General features: G+C 48.8%; 1 pseudogene; it reads right to left on the reverse strand.

Annotated features, from left to right (window-relative positions):
• Nucleotides 1-3,381: 3,381 nt before the first annotated feature.
• Nucleotides 3,382-3,934, reverse strand: LOC119531548 (annotated as a pseudogene).
• Between the last annotated feature and the right edge of the window lie 13,043 nt (nucleotides 3,935-16,977).

Below are 16,977 nucleotides of genomic sequence, written 5' to 3' on the forward strand. Positions count from 1 at the left end.
TCTCCTGAGTTTTCTGGCTAGCCCATGGTGGCACCAGGGTGACAGACCCTCTTGACTCCTGAGGGTCCCTAGCCTGGTGTTGAGATGTTGTGTACCACTTCTGATGCTGCCAGGAACCCTGAAGGGCCCTAAGCTCTGAGATCCCAGCCAATGAAGACTTACCACAGGCTCCAACTGTATGTGCTGTGCTAGTGTTCTGGAATCTGGTGGACATACAGAACCACCTAGGGGGCTTTGGAAAATGTGGAACCCTGAGCTGTATCCCTGCCCATTTTGAGTCAGCAGAGTCTGTATGTTTAATAAGTGGAAGACACAGGCAGTCAGGCCTTGGAAGATTTGGTAGCCATTTGTGAAGCACAACCATGCCTGATCTCACCCTTCATATCTCTCACAAACATCATGGTAAACCAGGTCCTTGCCTGCATGGACAATGGTGGAGCTTGATGTGGTGAAATGATTTGCCTAAGGTGATGAGGCTTACAGCACTGGAGCTGGGGTCTGGACCCATGAGGGCTCTTTGGAAGGTAGCAGGGAAGAATTTGGAAAAATCCTGCCAGCACTGGGGCCAGAGACAGTGAGCTATTGTAGAGGAGGATGTGAGAGGAATGGGCAGAGGGGGAAGCCTTTGTCTGCCTGGGGTCAGGGATGGCTGGGGGGCAGGGGATCCCCACATGGACTCTGGAAAGGCCAAGGGGCTGGGAGGGAGACTTCCTGACAAGAGGAATCATGCAGTGGGTGTGAAGCTGATCTGGTGGACAAAAAAATGGGTGTTGGCATCTATAGCCACTCTGACTTCCTAGGCTGCTGTGAGGGTGACATGAAATTCATGTCCAATGCTTAGGATATAGTGAATGTTCTGTAAATACCACCAGATATTACTAACATTTGCTAATATGATTACAAAGGGCTGTCTGATTTCTGGGCCTCAAAGTGCTGGGAAACTGCAGCTAAATATTGATGTCTGGGTGACCATGCCCTAAATTTATGATGGTGGATCACCCTATAATTTGACCACTTTTAAAACACAAGTCCGTCAGGACAACAATCTGAGAGTCCTCCTGTAAGATCCTCTCTGCTCCACCGTTGAGCCACCTACAAATGATCTGGCTCCTACTTCAAAGAAGATTGGGATCCATCCAAGCCCCACCTCCCTTCCAGGACCCTGCACATGGTTACCCGCTGGAACCTCCTGGCTGGTCTACATCAGTCACTTCAATGTCTGCAGTCTGTTCTCAATCTAGCAGTCACAATTGTCCCTTGTGACATCAAAAGCTCTTACCACACCATGGCACAAAACTTGCTATCCCTGTCCCTTCCACACAGAGTAAAAACCAACACTGTGCACTGTCCTTCCAGGCCCACAGTACTTGGCTATGTCTGAATGTTTTATCTTGTCACCTGCTTTCCCTGGCTTACCCAGTCCAGCCTCATGATCCTGACTTCTGTTCCTCCAGCTTCCAGGTTCAGCCAGAACTGGGACATGGACTGTTCTCCAGGAACATGAATTGCTTCTTCCCTCTCCTGCTCCAAGTCTCTTCCCAAGCCACCTTTGCATTGACTAGTCTAATGATCCCTATTTAATGCTGCAACCACCTCTATGCATGGCCCCTTCCCAGCACACAGAGCCTGCTGACAAAGTGGACACTCTCTCATTGGCTCTCTCCATTGCTCACCATCCATCCCTCCTTGCTCAAGCATCACTTCCCCTTCTCCTTGTGAGTCCACTGATAAATCCATGGCACTTACAGCAGTGCCTGGCCCCAAGAATGCATATCATTGACATTTGCTGGATGAGTAAAGTGAAAGACAGGAGATGGTTAAGGTGGTCAGAGTTGAGGCCAATGCAAGTGCTTCTTTCCAGCAGAGTGGTGAGTCTGCATTCTGACTTCAGTGTATACAGGACCAGAGCATGTCCCAGGAAGGCACTGAAAAGGCAAGTCCTGATAGCAACTGTTTGCTGCCTTTTGTCTTGCTTCACTGAGTGTCACCAACAGGGGGCAATTCTGAGATTCAGGCATTCCAAAGATCTGGGCATGCTAGTGCCTGGCCAGAGAGCCAGAGGGTCAGCAGGTATGTGAGGGACAGAACATTGGAGGACCAGCTCTCAAGATCCATCATTGGGGAGCTAGAGTTTGATGTGGCTGCTGTGGAGATTTAATGTATTTGTACTGGAGGAACAGGGAACACCTTCTCAACAGCCCCTCAAAGATGGACCTACCCAGGCCACCACCAACATTCCCCAGCACCTTATTTTGTACTCTGGCAACCTGACCAATCCAGAGATGGGCACTTTGCCCAGAGATGGCACATTCATTTGCTGTCCAGGGCCAATCCCCAGAACTGATGTAAAGGGCTCTGCCAAGTGTGTATCAGAAGTTCAGAGACCACTGGCAGACAGAAACAGAGACAGCAAAGCAAGAGACAGGGAGAGCAAAGCTGTCCAGGGCCTCCTGGCTCTAAATCCCAGATCTCACTGCCCTACAATAGTCCACACTCCCACTTTCCAGTTTTTAAAAGATGGCCATAATCTGTCACTGTTATTTCTTCCTAATAAGGACAGGCTTTTCCTCATATATGCATGCATGCATCTCTCCATCCATCCATCCATTCTTCCACTCATCTATCCCTTCATTCATCTATCTTCCCTCTCTTCCTTCCTCTTCCCATCCACACATCCCTCCTTCTGTCCATCTATTGATCCTTCTTCCATCCACTCATATATCTCCCTTTCCTCCTTCACTTCCTGCAATCCATCCATCCATTTCTCCTTCCTTCTTTCCAACCATCCATCTCTCCACCTATCCATCCATCAACCTCAATACCAATTCCTTGATGACTTCATCCATCCATCTCACCATCCATCCCTCCTTACCTCTACCACTCCACACACCTGCTCACCCAGCTGCTAATCAAAATATTTGCTTGAGAACAAGACAGATTCAACTCTGGTCTCAGTCTTTCTGAGGAAGTGACAACCAACACTGAACAGTGCCCAAGAGACAACCAGGAAGGGCTGTGTCCCTGAAGCGAGAAAACTGGAAGGTGAGTTACCAGGGCAGAGAAATAAGGTGGAGACTGAGTGAAGGGGTTGTGGTGCTCATACTCATTTGGAGCCTCTGGGGGGAGTTTCCAGAGCAGGGGCAAAATGTGCTTTGTGTCTTAGTGAAGATTCCTGCAGGCTTAGGGTGGCAGGTGGCCTGGGGGGAGTCCCCTATAGGGGGATGTCCCATTAGGAAGTGTAGTAGTCCAATTGGCTTTGCTTGTCTTTTTTTAATATCAGAAGAAGTTTAATAAAGAATTGCTTTATTGAAACAAAAAATATACAAAAACTATAAGGCCCCAAGAAAGTTAAATATCTAAGTCAAAGCAAACAGGTGCAATTCAACATCCAGAGTTGATAGAATGCTTGAAGGAGGCTATAACAGTTTAGACTCCCACATCAGAGAGGGTATCTTCACAGGGGAGCATTGCCTCTGCTATAGCAGTTTTTCAAGTTCCCTCTTCTTATTGAGGATCATGAGAGCACTCCACTCAAGTTAAAGTGTGAGATTTAGTGCTCTTCAGGCAGATCAACTCTCAAAATCTAGAGAATTGAAGGGAAATAATTTTTCTTTTCCTGTATATATCTGAGGCACAAACTGAGCTTTTGCTTTAACAGTATTCTCAGTCAGCTTTTTGGCAAAGAAGATTGGCTGTTTCTGTTTTAGGGGTCCACTTGTCTTTACTGACTCTTCTGTAGCTCTGTTGACAGTTCCCAATGGCTTTCTGAAACCTCTATGTAAGGCTGGTGGAGCATCAAACATTTTGCCAACACAGAGTGTTAAAACCTGAAATCTCCCATCAAAGCCTTTGATTGCAGCTTTGGCCCATCCTTAGGAACAATATGGGTGGCAGGTTCTCTATTTTTCTTATCAACAAAGATCAGAGCAGCCATTCTGGATTATTCCAAGGTTCTGCCTGGCTTTCTTTGTCTTAAGACCAAGTTGGAGTGAAAAGCTCAGATGGCCTGGAAACTGCTTATCTGGTCACTCAGAAAAGGTCAGACTTGAGCACAGACCTCAACAGGGAGGCTAGCAGTGAGTGGCACAGGGGGATGCAGATTCTCCATATTTGGCATCTGAGCTTAAGAACCATCCCCATGGAAACTGATGGGCAGACAGGTAATAAGATAATGAAAAATTTGTCAAAAAATTTCCTTCCCCTCATTAATTTCTCTCAAACTTTCTTCCAGTAGAATGATGAGGGAAGTTCTGTTTGTGTCCAGAGCTGAGACTGAGAAGTGTTCTTCAGGTGTCTGCCACCCAGGATAGGTTGTCCCCAAATTCACAGTTTTGCATAAATCTGCAGGTAATGCAGAAAGGTAAAGCCATTGTTCTGGTTTGCTGTAGCTGCCATTATGCAAAATGTCAGAAATGGATTGGCTTTTATAAAGGGGAATTTTTAGTTTACAAATTTATAGTTCTAAGGTCATAAAATTCTCCAAACTTAAGACATCAACAAGAGGATACCTTCACTGATGAAAGGCTGATGGCATCAGGAATGTCTCTGTTGTCTTGGAAGACACATGGCTGTCATCAGCTTGTCTATTGTTCCTAGGTTCTTGTTTCAAAATGGCTTTCTCCAAAATGTCTTTGAGCCTCTGTATCTCTTAGTTACTCTCTCTCAGCTCCTGTGCATCTTTGCTTGTTCTTCCAGTGTGTTTCTAACTGTCTGGAGGTCCTCTATTAGCTTATCTAGAGCAAACTCAGGGCTTCATCTCTTAGCCTGGAATCTCCAAATGTCCTTCTATCTGCACCTCCCAGTGTCTCCAACTGTCTATGTCTGTGTTTGCCCTTAGCTTCTCTCCAAAATGTCTCTCTTAAAGGACTGCAGTGCACTAATCAAGAATGGTTAGTGCACCAGAATGGGTGGGGTCACACCTCCATGAAAACGATCTAATCAAAAGTTCTCACCTACAGTTGGGTAGGTCACATGTCCATGGAAACAACCTAATCAAAATGTCCCATCCTAATCAAAAGACTAATGCTGCCAACACAATATATCATTAAAGGACATGATTTTTGTGGGGGGCATAATTGATTCAAACCAGCACAGCCCCTACCCCAAATATGACTCTCCTCCCCCCACCAGTGGCCAATGCAGACATTTGTGTCTTTGCTAGGGCTGCTATGACAAACACCACACAATTTTGGCTTAAACAACAGGGATTTATGGTTTAAGTCCAAAATCAAGGTCTTGACTTTCTCTAAATTCTGTGATGTTCTGGTTGTGACTCAACTTCTGCTTCCATCACATGGTCATGTCTTTTTCTTTCTCCTGCTCACTCCTGGGTGGGATTCCTGGTGCTTTGGTTCCATTGGAGAGGGATAGCTGCCAGGACCCATACTGTGCAATGTGCAATGTCCTGAGTGCTGGCCATCTGATGCAGCCACCAGTGTCTGGAGGGGCTCTGTATGGCATCCAGTTCCTTGGCACTCTGTGTCTCCCTCCACCTCCCTGGGACCCTCACCTCTGCCTGTGGTAGGCCAAGAATGGCCATGGTTCACCTGCCAGTGCTTCCCAGAAGAGGGCAGAACAACCTACACTACCCTCAGCTTCAAAGTTCCTTTTTTTCATCTGTAAGATGGGTTATGACACATTCATCTTAAAGATTGTACAAGATTGGCATGAGTTGGTGCAGACAGTGTGGGGCCTCATTACATCACCTCAGGCCCCCAGATTGCCTCTTGCAGGGCTAAAACCCCTGTGAATATGCCTGGGGCTTCCATAACTGAGTACTACAAACCAGGAGGTTTAAACAACAGAAATTTGTCATTTAACACATTTCTGGAGGTCAGAAGTCTGAAATTGAGGTATCAGTAATGCTGAGCTCCCTTGGAAATCTGTGGAGGAGAGTCCTTCCTTGCTTCTTCCAGCTTCTATCTGGTGGCCATCCTGGGTTTTCCTTGGCCTGTGAGTGCAATGCTTCCATTTCTGTCTCTGTCTTCACATGCTGAGCATCTGTCTGCCTTTATGTCAACATTTCCTTCTTCTCATAAGGACATCAGTCTTACTGAATCAGGGCCTATCCTAATCCAGATTGGCCTCATTTGAACTAATCACACTGCAAAGTTCCTATTGTTAAATAAGGTCCCATTCATGGGACAGGGAACAGGACTTGAGTATGTCTTTTTGGGAGACAACAATCAGCCCATGAAAGTTGGGTTGGTGGAACTCACACCTGATGTTGTGCAGGGTCCCCCTTCCCCCTTCCTGAGCCCACACACCAGGGAAGGTTATTTTGTGCCAGGGCACAGCTGCAAACCAGGAGGCCTGCTTTGTGCCAGGTTTCTACAGCCCCAACCTCACAGACTCACCACCCCACTACAGGGTTTGTCTCCATTTTTCTGAAGAAGAAACTCATCAGCCTAAGGAAATTGGCCAAGTTCATGCAGGTGGAACACAGAAGTCCTTGGATTTGGACACTGGGGCATCAAAGCCCACTTCCTTCCATTCCCTCAGGCTTTCTCTTGCAGGCTCACACCTGTGATCATTCACATGTCCCTCTGCCCCTCTGCTGAAAGGTAAGCTTTGCTGCCATACTCAGCATGAAGCTTGGACCAAGGGGACCTCACAAACTCCTGCTCAGATGTGAACAGACAACTTCAAAGGCTGACCATACATCTCGTCACAGCTGGCTGTGCAGGCACTGCAAATTGAAGGCAGGCTTGGGGCCTAGGTCTCTGTCCTGCCTTGGCAGAGGACAAAGCCTAGGCTGGATGGTGAAGCAGGAACCCAGGAAAGCAAACTCACCTTCTGGAGCACACACACATCAGCATAGCCTGGAATCCTCAACCATGTGGCAGATGCCCTGAGCTACAGGATATGTATGGAACCTCTTCAGTGAGAAACCATTTTCATTTTGGCCTGGACTGTTGGACCAGCTCCCTAAGCTATTCCTCTCTGGCATGTTAATCCTTCCCACCCATAAATGCCCACTATCTAAGCAACAGGCACCGGCATCTTCCAAGCACCTACTCTAGGCCTTCCTATCACTAAGATACACATGCCATGACAAGCAGCCACAGCCACCATAACTTTATTAGTTAGGGTTCTCTAGGGAAACAGAATCAACAAGAGATGTCTATAAATATAAGATTTTATAAAAGTGTCTCACATAACTGTGGGTATGCATGAGTCCAAATTCCATAGGGCAGGTAGCAAACTAGCAAAGCCAATGAAGATGTTTGATGAACTCCTCAAGAATGAACTGGCAACTTCAGTGAACTCCTCAGGAAATGCTTCACTGGTTAGCTGAAGAAGAAGTGAAAATCCTCTCTTTCAATTAAAAGTCTCAACTGATTGGATTAAATCCAGCTGATTGCATTCTCATTGTGGAAGACACGCCCTTTGTTGAATGTAATCAGTCACAGCTGCAGCCAATTGATTGATGATGTAATAAACCAGCCACAAATATCCTTGCAGTAACAGGCCAGTGGATGCTTAACCAGGCACCTGGGCACCATCACATGGCCAAATTGACACATGAACCTAACCATCACAACACCTATGGGAAGTGAAAATCCCCCATGGCTCCATTTCCACAAAATCAGCTCACACACAGCATAATTGTTTGGTCCCACCCAGGGTTTCCATCCATGCCTCTACTCCATCCCCCATCCTGCACACAGTAGGTTTTCAGTAAACCCCAAGTTAAAGGAAGAATGGCTCTCATTGGAGCTGGCAGTGTTTTGGGGTTATGGGCCTGAGTGCATGGCTAGGAGTGCTCACCACCCACCATTGCCAACTGGGGCCCTCTTTCCCTCAGCTCATAACCTGCATACCACCCTGCACAGGGAGGCCCCTGAATGTGGGAGTATCCCATAAAATGCCACTTTTTGGTTGTAAAGTATTTTGAAGGCATTTGTCTAATTTGTTTCTGTAATTATTTTGCTAGTTGGGGGCTCATTTCAATTATGACTGGCTATGCTTTCTCTGTAGTCACTGTGGAACTCTGAGAATTCTAACAAAACAAGAAAATCTAATGTGTAAATCATTTTTAAATGAATACTCAGTTTAACAGTGAATGAAGTTTGTCTACAGACATGAAATATTTACTCATATACATGATTCCATTATCTTTTCTTATTCTGGAGCCTTAAAGCATCTTTTATTCTCTATCTCTTTGACCTTTGGAAATCTCATGAAATCTTCGCTGCAAGAGATTGTGACATCAGTGGTGTATTTAACCAACCTGAGCCTACATTTCCCCACCTAGCTTCTGGCATATATGGTGACTGCCCACTTGCCTGCTTCTTGGGTCTTTGGAGGAAGAAGTCAAAAATAGCAAATTGCCTGGAAAAATCACCAACACCTACAACATTGCCATCACTTTCTATAGCTTGAATGAATGAATGCATGAGTGAATGGATGTTGAAGGCCTGGAAGCCTGGGGTGGGGCATACTGTTCCTAACCTCATGGCCAAGGAGAGAGTGTCCACCTTCTTGAGTGACAAAGGGGCCAATTCCTATCCCCTTTAACCAGCAATTGTTGCCCAAGTGAGTCAATGAGTGACAGACTAGAGATGAATCAGTGCCATTCCCTCCCTAGGAAGGGCAGGCAGAGACTCTGAGGCCAAACCTCCCACTCCCTAGTCTCCAGAGAAATTGAGTCCATTTCATTATGGGCATCTTTCTCAACTAAAGATGCCCAGCATGCCAAGAGCCGCTTCTCTTTATATCAGAAACAATTGCATGAACTTACCTGGCTCGTGTAAGGAAAAGAATGAGAACTGATAAGTGACAATACCCTACAGTATGCCCTAGGCCCAAGCCTGGGATCTCCAAGCCTCATGGCCCAAGGCCTGCTTTTTCATGGTCCACTGCCTACAACTTTCATAAGAAGGAAACAGGGGTCCAAGAGAGCTGGGTGTGTGCTGTGAGTATAAGCACACTTATCATTCACTTGCTCATCCATAAATTTGTTCATTTGTTCATTCATTCATTAACAATGCATGGCAGTCATTTTTCTGGGCCTGGCAATAGAGAGAGATAAGCATGGACCTAGGTGGACAGGAACAAATGAGGGAGGAAACACAGATGGGCTCATGGAGTGGACAGGATGGGGAAGCCATGAAGGACCTGGGTTTCCTTAGATACACACTTCTCAAATATTCAAACATGTGCTCTGGGAGCCACATCCCCCCTTGGCTTGGTCTTCTTCCATGTCTCCAGCCCAAGGACCCTGTTCTACAGTCACTCTGGCCAAGGAGAGAATGGACCATCTCCAGAATTCCTAGGCCCAGTAGGTGGTCATAGCAAACAACCTGCAGTCAGTGGTCAGAAACCAGGTGGGACATCTCACCCCCAAGATCTGATGACATCAGCAGTCAGAATGAAGACTTTCTATCTTTACTTCAGCCAGCCAATTCTCCTGGGGAATTCATCAACACCCATATTGGTGTTCCAGTTTGATGCCTGCCCTATGGAATTTGTACATTCCAATCTCCCTAATTCGATGAGACAATACTATAAAAATCTATAACACATTTACATTGATGTGGAAAGCCGCCTCCCGAATCGGGCCTAGCGTATGCGCTGCAGCCTGCTCTAGAGTTACCCCCGCCCATCGAGTGAGCCAAGATGGCGCCTGCATCCTGTTTCCGCATAGTGACGCATGTATCCGCCACCCGCTCCTACCAATCGAAATCCTGTATACGCGATACTAGCCTAGAAGCTTATTGGTTGTTAATTGTGTATAAAAGGTCTTACCCGGACGGGGTAGGGTGAGACAGCCCACAAGGAGCCGTGCCTGACGGCCACATCGAGGCTGCTCTCCCACGAGGCGCCGTGCCCCGTGTGGGAACCAGTAACACAGAATGTTCATCTAGCTGTAGTAAAGGGCTTGCTTTCACAACTGCCGTGTGGTTCGAGTCGTGATTCATGACCAGGTTAGTTCGCGCAGTCTGCATCTCTCTCTCTCCTTCCCTGTTTCCCCTCGCCGGCCGGGAACCGGGGACCGAGCGGGGCAGCGCCGGACAAGTGGTGGCCCGTACGGGGAAGCTCCTCCTCCTGCCTCGCTCTCGACGGTCCCTCTGTGAGGAGAGCAGCGCTGCGCGTCGAGCTTACGGCGGACTTCCCGCGCCTGATCAACGCGAGAAGGTGAGTGCGTCTTATTACATGATAGTTAGGGCCCGTGGGTTTTCAGGTGACCCCGGGGGACTCGGAAGAGCTCTCCGAGTGACTGAAGTATAGTGCCGACTGCAATCATGGGGCAGTCCGGAAGTTCACCTCTCTTAGCTCCCTTAAAGAACCTTTTGAAACAACGGGGTATCTCGGTCAGGAAAAGCTCCCTTCAGCGTTTTCTTGATGATGTTGATACTTTTGCCCCTTGGTTTGCCTGCACCGGCAGCCTTAGCCTACCCTCTTGGATGAAGCTCGGTCGCGACATAGACCGAGCGCGCCAGACGGGCGTGTGTATGGACCCGATTCTAGTACCCATATGGGAGACCGTCCGTGCGGTCCTTGAACTAGAATCGGCTACCGGCCTAAGCCCGTCCTCTGTCTTGCAAGAAGCACGGTGCGCGCTCCAAGAAACCCAGTCAGTTTCGTCAGCGGACGGCTCCTGTAAGGGCAAACCGCCGGAGTCCAGTGACTCTGACTCAGAGTCAGATAGCGATACTGACAAGAAGGCGGAAGCATCCCCGCTAATTGAGTGGGAGGAGCCTCCCGCCACACCCGTGCGGCCTTCCGCCCCGCCAATGTCTACCGCTGCACCCCCAGGGACACCCCAGCTCCCAACTGACGCCTTGGGCGGTCCCACCAAAGGACCTTGCCGAGAGCTCCCTCTAGTGGCCATGCCCAGTAAATGTAATTATCCTTTGCTGCCAGACCCGGAAACCCCGATGGGTCGGTCAGGGGAGGGGCAACCTTTGCCGTACCCCCCGCCCGAGTATACAGGCCCTCAGGACCCTTTGCCATTAGGTAGTGGTGGGAGACATTTCTGGAGATGGAACCCTTTCACAACATTTAGACCTTTTGGCATGCTGGGTGGCTACCAGCCACTTGAGCCGCAGCCAGTCTCAGAAATGTACCCGGTTATTATCAATCCCCAAGGTGGCAATCGGCACGAATCATATGATTACAAACTATTGAGGGAATTGAGGCAGGCCGTCCATCAGTATGGCCCCAATGCCCCTTATACCTTGAACATGATCGAGAACCTCTCTGCTCTAAATCATACACCCGCAGATATTTTTCAGCTAGCCCGTGCTTGCTTGCCGTCAGGCCGATTCATAGATTGGAAAGCATGGTTTGAGGAGTTAGCTGAAGAGCAGGCCGCAAGGAATGCGGCGGGGAGACGTGGCGGGTGGAATGCTGACATGCTGTTGGGGAGAGGCGCCCATGCCCAGAACCAAACGGGTTTCCCACAAGAGGTCTATGCCCAGATCTTCCGCTGTTTTGTGGGTGCCTGGAAAAAGCTAACAGGTGAGGGAGAGGCTCAGGCCTCACTCAGCAATATACACCAAGGCCCCACAGAACCATTTGCGGATTTTGTAGCCAGGATGCAAACCGCAGCTGAGAGAATCTTCTCAGATCCAGGAGTAGCAGAGACTGTGGTTAAGCAAATGATTTTTGAGCAGTGCAACAAGGAGTGCAAAGTTATCCTGGCACAAAACAGAGCAAAAAATTTGACAGAGTGGGTCAGGCTCTGTAGAGATGCTGGCAGCCCTTTAACTAATGCAGGTCTAGCTGCCATGCTAGCCAGCTCCCTACAGGTGGCTACAAAAAGCCCGAGAACCTTAGGGGCAAAGTCTAACGGGTGCTATGGCTGTGGCCAATCAGGGCACTTTAAGAGAGATTGTCCCAATAGACGTCAACCCCCTGCCACTCAACGGTTTGGCGAACCAGGTGCAGCAACCAGGCCGTGTGGCCGTTGCCACAAAGGCCCCCACCGCGCAGAAGACTGTAAATCGGTTTTCGATGCGCAGGGTAGACGCCTCTCTGGCCGCCCCGAGCAGATTCCAAAAAACGGGAAGAGGGGGTCCGCCCTTTCGACGGACCCCCTTGCATGCCATTCGACAACACAGGATCCGATCAAATTCGTGCGTCCCCCGGCTCAGCAGGACTGGACCTCTGTGCCACCTCCAGACTCGTACTAACCCCCTCCATGGGTGTCCAGTTAGTAGGGACCTCCTTCAAGGGGCCCTTACCGGCTGGTACTGTAGGGCTCATATTGGGAAGAGCATCCACGGCCCTGAAAGGATTAACAGTTATACCAGGACTTGTAGATTCAGATTTCACAGGCCGTGCCCAAGTTATGGTTCAATCTCAGCGGGGCACCTTAGTCATTGCAGAAGGTGATAAGCTGGCGCAGCTCCTGCTCTTACCCAGCTTACATGCAGTCTTTCCAAGCAGAATCAGACAGAGAGGGGAAAAAGGGTTCGGATCCAGTGGAGCGATTTTTGAGGGACTCCATATGTCCCTGGAGTCTCGACCTATGCTAACCATTAAGGTGCAAGGCAGATCTTTCTTGGGCCTGCTCGATACAGGGGCCGATCGGTCTATCATAAGACAACAAGAATGGCCCCCCACCTGGCCAACGAGCAGGGCGGAAGAGCCCATTAGAGGAATAGGCCAAATTTCAGCGCCCATGCTCAGTGCAGCTGCCCTTCATTGGGCCGATGAAGAAGGACACCAAGGCAGTTTCCAGCCTTATGTATTAGCCCTGCCTGTGTCTTTGTGGGGAAGAGACATTCTGACCCAAATGGACGTTACTTTAATTAGCGGCTACTCCCCAACCTCTAAGCGACTGCTAAAAGAAATGGGGTATACCCCCGGCAAGGGTTTAGGAGCTTCACTGCACGGACGTGCGGAGCCTATACAAGCTGCCCCCAAGTCTGACAGACGAGGCTTGGGTTTTTCATAGGGGCCACTGAGGAGAGATTCCCACCCACACCTATAAAACTAAAATGGAAAACCGAGGCTCCGGTGTGGGTGCCTCAGTGGCCCTTGCCACAGGAAAAACTTGCAGCGTTGCACGCCCTAGTATCAGAACAACTAGAAAAGGGCCATATCGCCCCTTCCACGTCACCGTGGAACACCCCTATATTCGTAATAAAAAAGAAATCTGGTAAATGGAGACTGCTACATGATCTAAGAGCTATTAACGATTGCATGGAGCCTTTAGGGCCCGTTCAGATGGGACTGCCCCTCCTCTCGGCATTACCGGAGCACTGGTCGATTTTCATCATAGATCTGAAAGATTGCTTCTTTTCTATTCCGCTCCACCCTGAAGACACCCCTAAGTTTGCCTTTACTGTGCCCTCTAGTAATCAAGAGGAGCCCTGTCAACGCTTTGAATGGACAGTCCTGCCCCAAGGCATGGCTAATAGTCCTACCATGTGCCAGCTGTATGTCGCTGCGAAGCTAGCTAGCACTCGGCAGCAGTTCCCTCAAGTGAAAATCATCCATTATATGGATGACATTCTCTTAGCCCATAGAGACACAGATCTTCTTAAAACAGTTTTGTCACATTTAGTCCTTAGTCTTAGAGAAGCTAACCTAGAGATTGCCCCTGAAAAAATCCAAATGACTGACATTACCACTTTCCTGGGGGCAAAAGTCGCACCCACTCATGTTTCCCCCCCAAAAGGTGTCTCTCAGGCTAGACAATATACACACTCTCAATGATCTACAAAAACTCATGGGGGATATCAATTGGATCCGTCCATACCTAAAAATACCCAATGTCAAACTAACACCTTTGTTCGACCTGTTGAAGGGGGATTCTAATATAAACTCACCTCGAAGCTTCACTCCAGAGGCAAGGCGAGCACTATGCCAGGTGGAACAGGCGCTCAGTGGCGCTGCATTGAAGAGAATAGACCCTGATGAGCCTTTTGAAGCCTGCGTGCTGCCGACAGAATTACAGCCCACTGCGGTACTGTGGCAGCGGGGGCCGCTGCTCTGGGTCCACCCTGGAGTTTCCCCCAAAAAAGTCCTAGAGCACTATCCTACAGCGGTTGCAGACTTGGCCCTAGAATGCATTAAAAGGGCTGTGCAGCATTTCGGTCAGCAGCCCAAAAATCTCAGGGTGCCTTATTCTTCCCAGCAGCTTGAGATACTCACCGGATGCATAGATCAATGGGCCATTCTCCGGTGTACATTTCTTGGTCCCATTAACAATCAGTTTCCTAAGGCTCCTCTCTTGCAGTTTGTCACCCGGCACCCAGTGATTTTTCCCAAAGTAACCTCTCCTAGGCCACTAGCAGGCGCCCCCCACCGTATACACGGACGGCTCCAGCTCTGGAACAGGGGCGTATTGTGTGGAGGGGGACACTCCTAAAACAGTGCTCTTCCAACCACAAAAGCCTCAATGGGTAGAACTGCAGGTTATCATTGCAGTCCTGGAAAGCCTTTCCGAGCCCTTAAATGTCGTCTCGGATTCTGCTTATGTTGTGAACTCTGTACAAATTTTAGAAACGGTGGGCATTGTTAAACATTCCTCTACAGTAAGGACGTTCTTTGCCAAACTACAGGAGGTTATATGGACCAGGCAACACCCTTTTTACATAACCCATATTAGAGCCCACACAGGTTTGCCTGGCCCTATGGCCCAGGGGAACCACAGCGCAGATGTAGCCACTCGACAGCTGCACATCTTTCCGACGCTGGTACCGTATCAACAAGCCCGAGAATTCCATGCCAAGTTTCACATCAATGCAGGTACCCTAGCTAAGCGGTTCAGCATACCACGTGCAGCTGCTCGAGATATTGTCCGAGCCTGCAACAATTGTGCAGAGCAGAGAGCAGTCCCCTCGGTTGGGGTCAACCCTAGGGGTCTCACCCCAGGGGATACTTGGCAGATGGATGTCACTCATCATTCAGAGTATGGTAAGATCAAGTACTTACATGTGTCGGTGGACACATGCTCCCAAGTTTTATTTGCCTCTGCTGAACCAGGAGAAAGAGTCTCCCACGTCATTGCACACTGCCTTGCTGCATGGGCAGCTTGGGGTAAGCCAAAGACGTTAAAGACGGATAACGGGCCTGCCTACACTAGTAAATCCTTCCAAAAATTTTGTGACAACATGGATGTCCAATTAAAACATGGCATCCCCTATAACCCTCAGGGGCAAGGAATCATTGAAAGAGCGCACAGATCTCTCAAAGACTTGCTTAAAAACAGAAAGAGGGTATAGGCCACGGCCTGTCCCCAAAAGCTCGACTGTCTGTAGCCTTGCTCACATATAATTTTTTAAACGAAAATTCACAAGGAATGACACCTGCCCTGCAACACACCACCCCGAGTCCTCCGCATAGAGGTCTAGTCCGTTGGAAGGATGTCCTGTCGGGGCAGTGGAAAGGCCCTGACCCGGTGCTCAGCTGGGCCAGAGGCTCTGTTTGTGTTTTTCCCCAGGAACCAGGACGTCAACCAGTGTGGGTTCCGGAAAGACTGGTGAGAACCGTGACATCACCTGAAGAAGCCAAGGAACAGCTGTCAGAAACGCCAACGAATATACAACCTGAACCATTAGACCAAGCCTCCGACCCTGCTGATGATGGCGACGACCGACAAGACGATAATAGTAGGACTGACCACCCCGCGGTTGCCCAAAAAGAGGATCGGTAACTCTGTTCTTTGCTCTCCTATAGCAATCCTTCTAATCTGCCTTTTTCTTTTTAGTGGAACTATATTTCCTCCACAAGCTTCAACGAGTCCTTCCCCCCCACCAATGACACACTGATCCTCTCTTTTGCTAACCTCTCTGTCAAGGTTGTCAACACCACAGTTGCGGCGAATGCTACTTGTGAAACTGGTAATGGCGAGTTAAGTAAGGGAGTCTTGCTTGAATTTCTTAATGTTACAGGGAAGAGCCGCCAGTCTTGTGAAGGGATCTTGAGTAAAAAGGAGACTCAAAGGTGCCTTTTCCTTCCAGGGCTTGCTCCTACAGTCTGCAACCGTTCCAAAGACCCGGATGCCTCGCCGCCCCGCTATCCTAGTGTATCGCCCAAGTTATGTCTGGCTCCCCGTCAAGGCAACCGACTGGGTTGGCCCTGTTTCTCAAGTTGTTTCACTTAACAATATCCCCTTCTCTAAGTCTAGGCGTCCAAGAGGCATAAAAGAATGGCTATCGAATGCTGCCAGTGTAGCTTCCTCTTTGTTTGTCCCAACGATCGGGCAGGCTGTGCTACAAGCATGGACAGATCGGCAGCTCGCCATAATGATGGAAACGGTAAATGGCTTGGTCAACCTTACCCGAGACGTGCTACGCCGCCACAATCAGATGCTGAACTTAAATTTCCAGGCCATTCAGAAACTCCAAGCGGAGATAGATGAACTTGGACTGGAAATAGATGGACTCTGGAGAGTGCTTCAGCAAACATGTGACACCCGGTGGCTTACGGTTAAACTCTGTGTCACTCCTGTCAGGGCCAACGTGACCGGAAGCATTTCCAGAGTCTCTGATTGGCTGAAAAGGTCATATTTTCCTGAATTTGTTAATCTCTCCCAACAGGTGGAATTTAGTTTAGACACAATTGGGGGGATCAAGTTAAAACCCGTTAAAGTCGATCTCTCCGGGTTAGGCGAGGTTCTACAGAAACTATTGCACAGTGTTTCTTCCTGGTTCTCTTGGCCCAATTTAACTAATTGGATCCTCATTGCAGTGGGATTATTGGTGGGATTAGTCGTTGTTAAATGTTTGCTAGAACGCCTGTTTCAAGCGCAGCAGCAATTGCGTGTTACCACTATGATGGCTATGACTCCCACCTCTGTTACCCCCGATAGTGACCGATTTATTAACCATACCCCTTCCTGGTCGCCTCAGGTGGGGCGCTTTGGAGCAAAATTTGTAGCGAATCGCATGGCTGTTTCTCGGGTGTAAAAGGCGACACCAGTAGTCATAATTTTGTCTCAGGTGGGTCTCTAGGGCAGAGTCCTAGTTGTGGCCAGACTGGACCCTAGCCATTGCACAGAGACACCTAGTGACACCC

Source organism: Choloepus didactylus, chromosome 1, assembly GCF_015220235.1.
Source record: "Choloepus didactylus isolate mChoDid1 chromosome 1, mChoDid1.pri, whole genome shotgun sequence".
Taxonomy (NCBI): domain Eukaryota; kingdom Metazoa; phylum Chordata; class Mammalia; order Pilosa; family Megalonychidae; genus Choloepus; species Choloepus didactylus.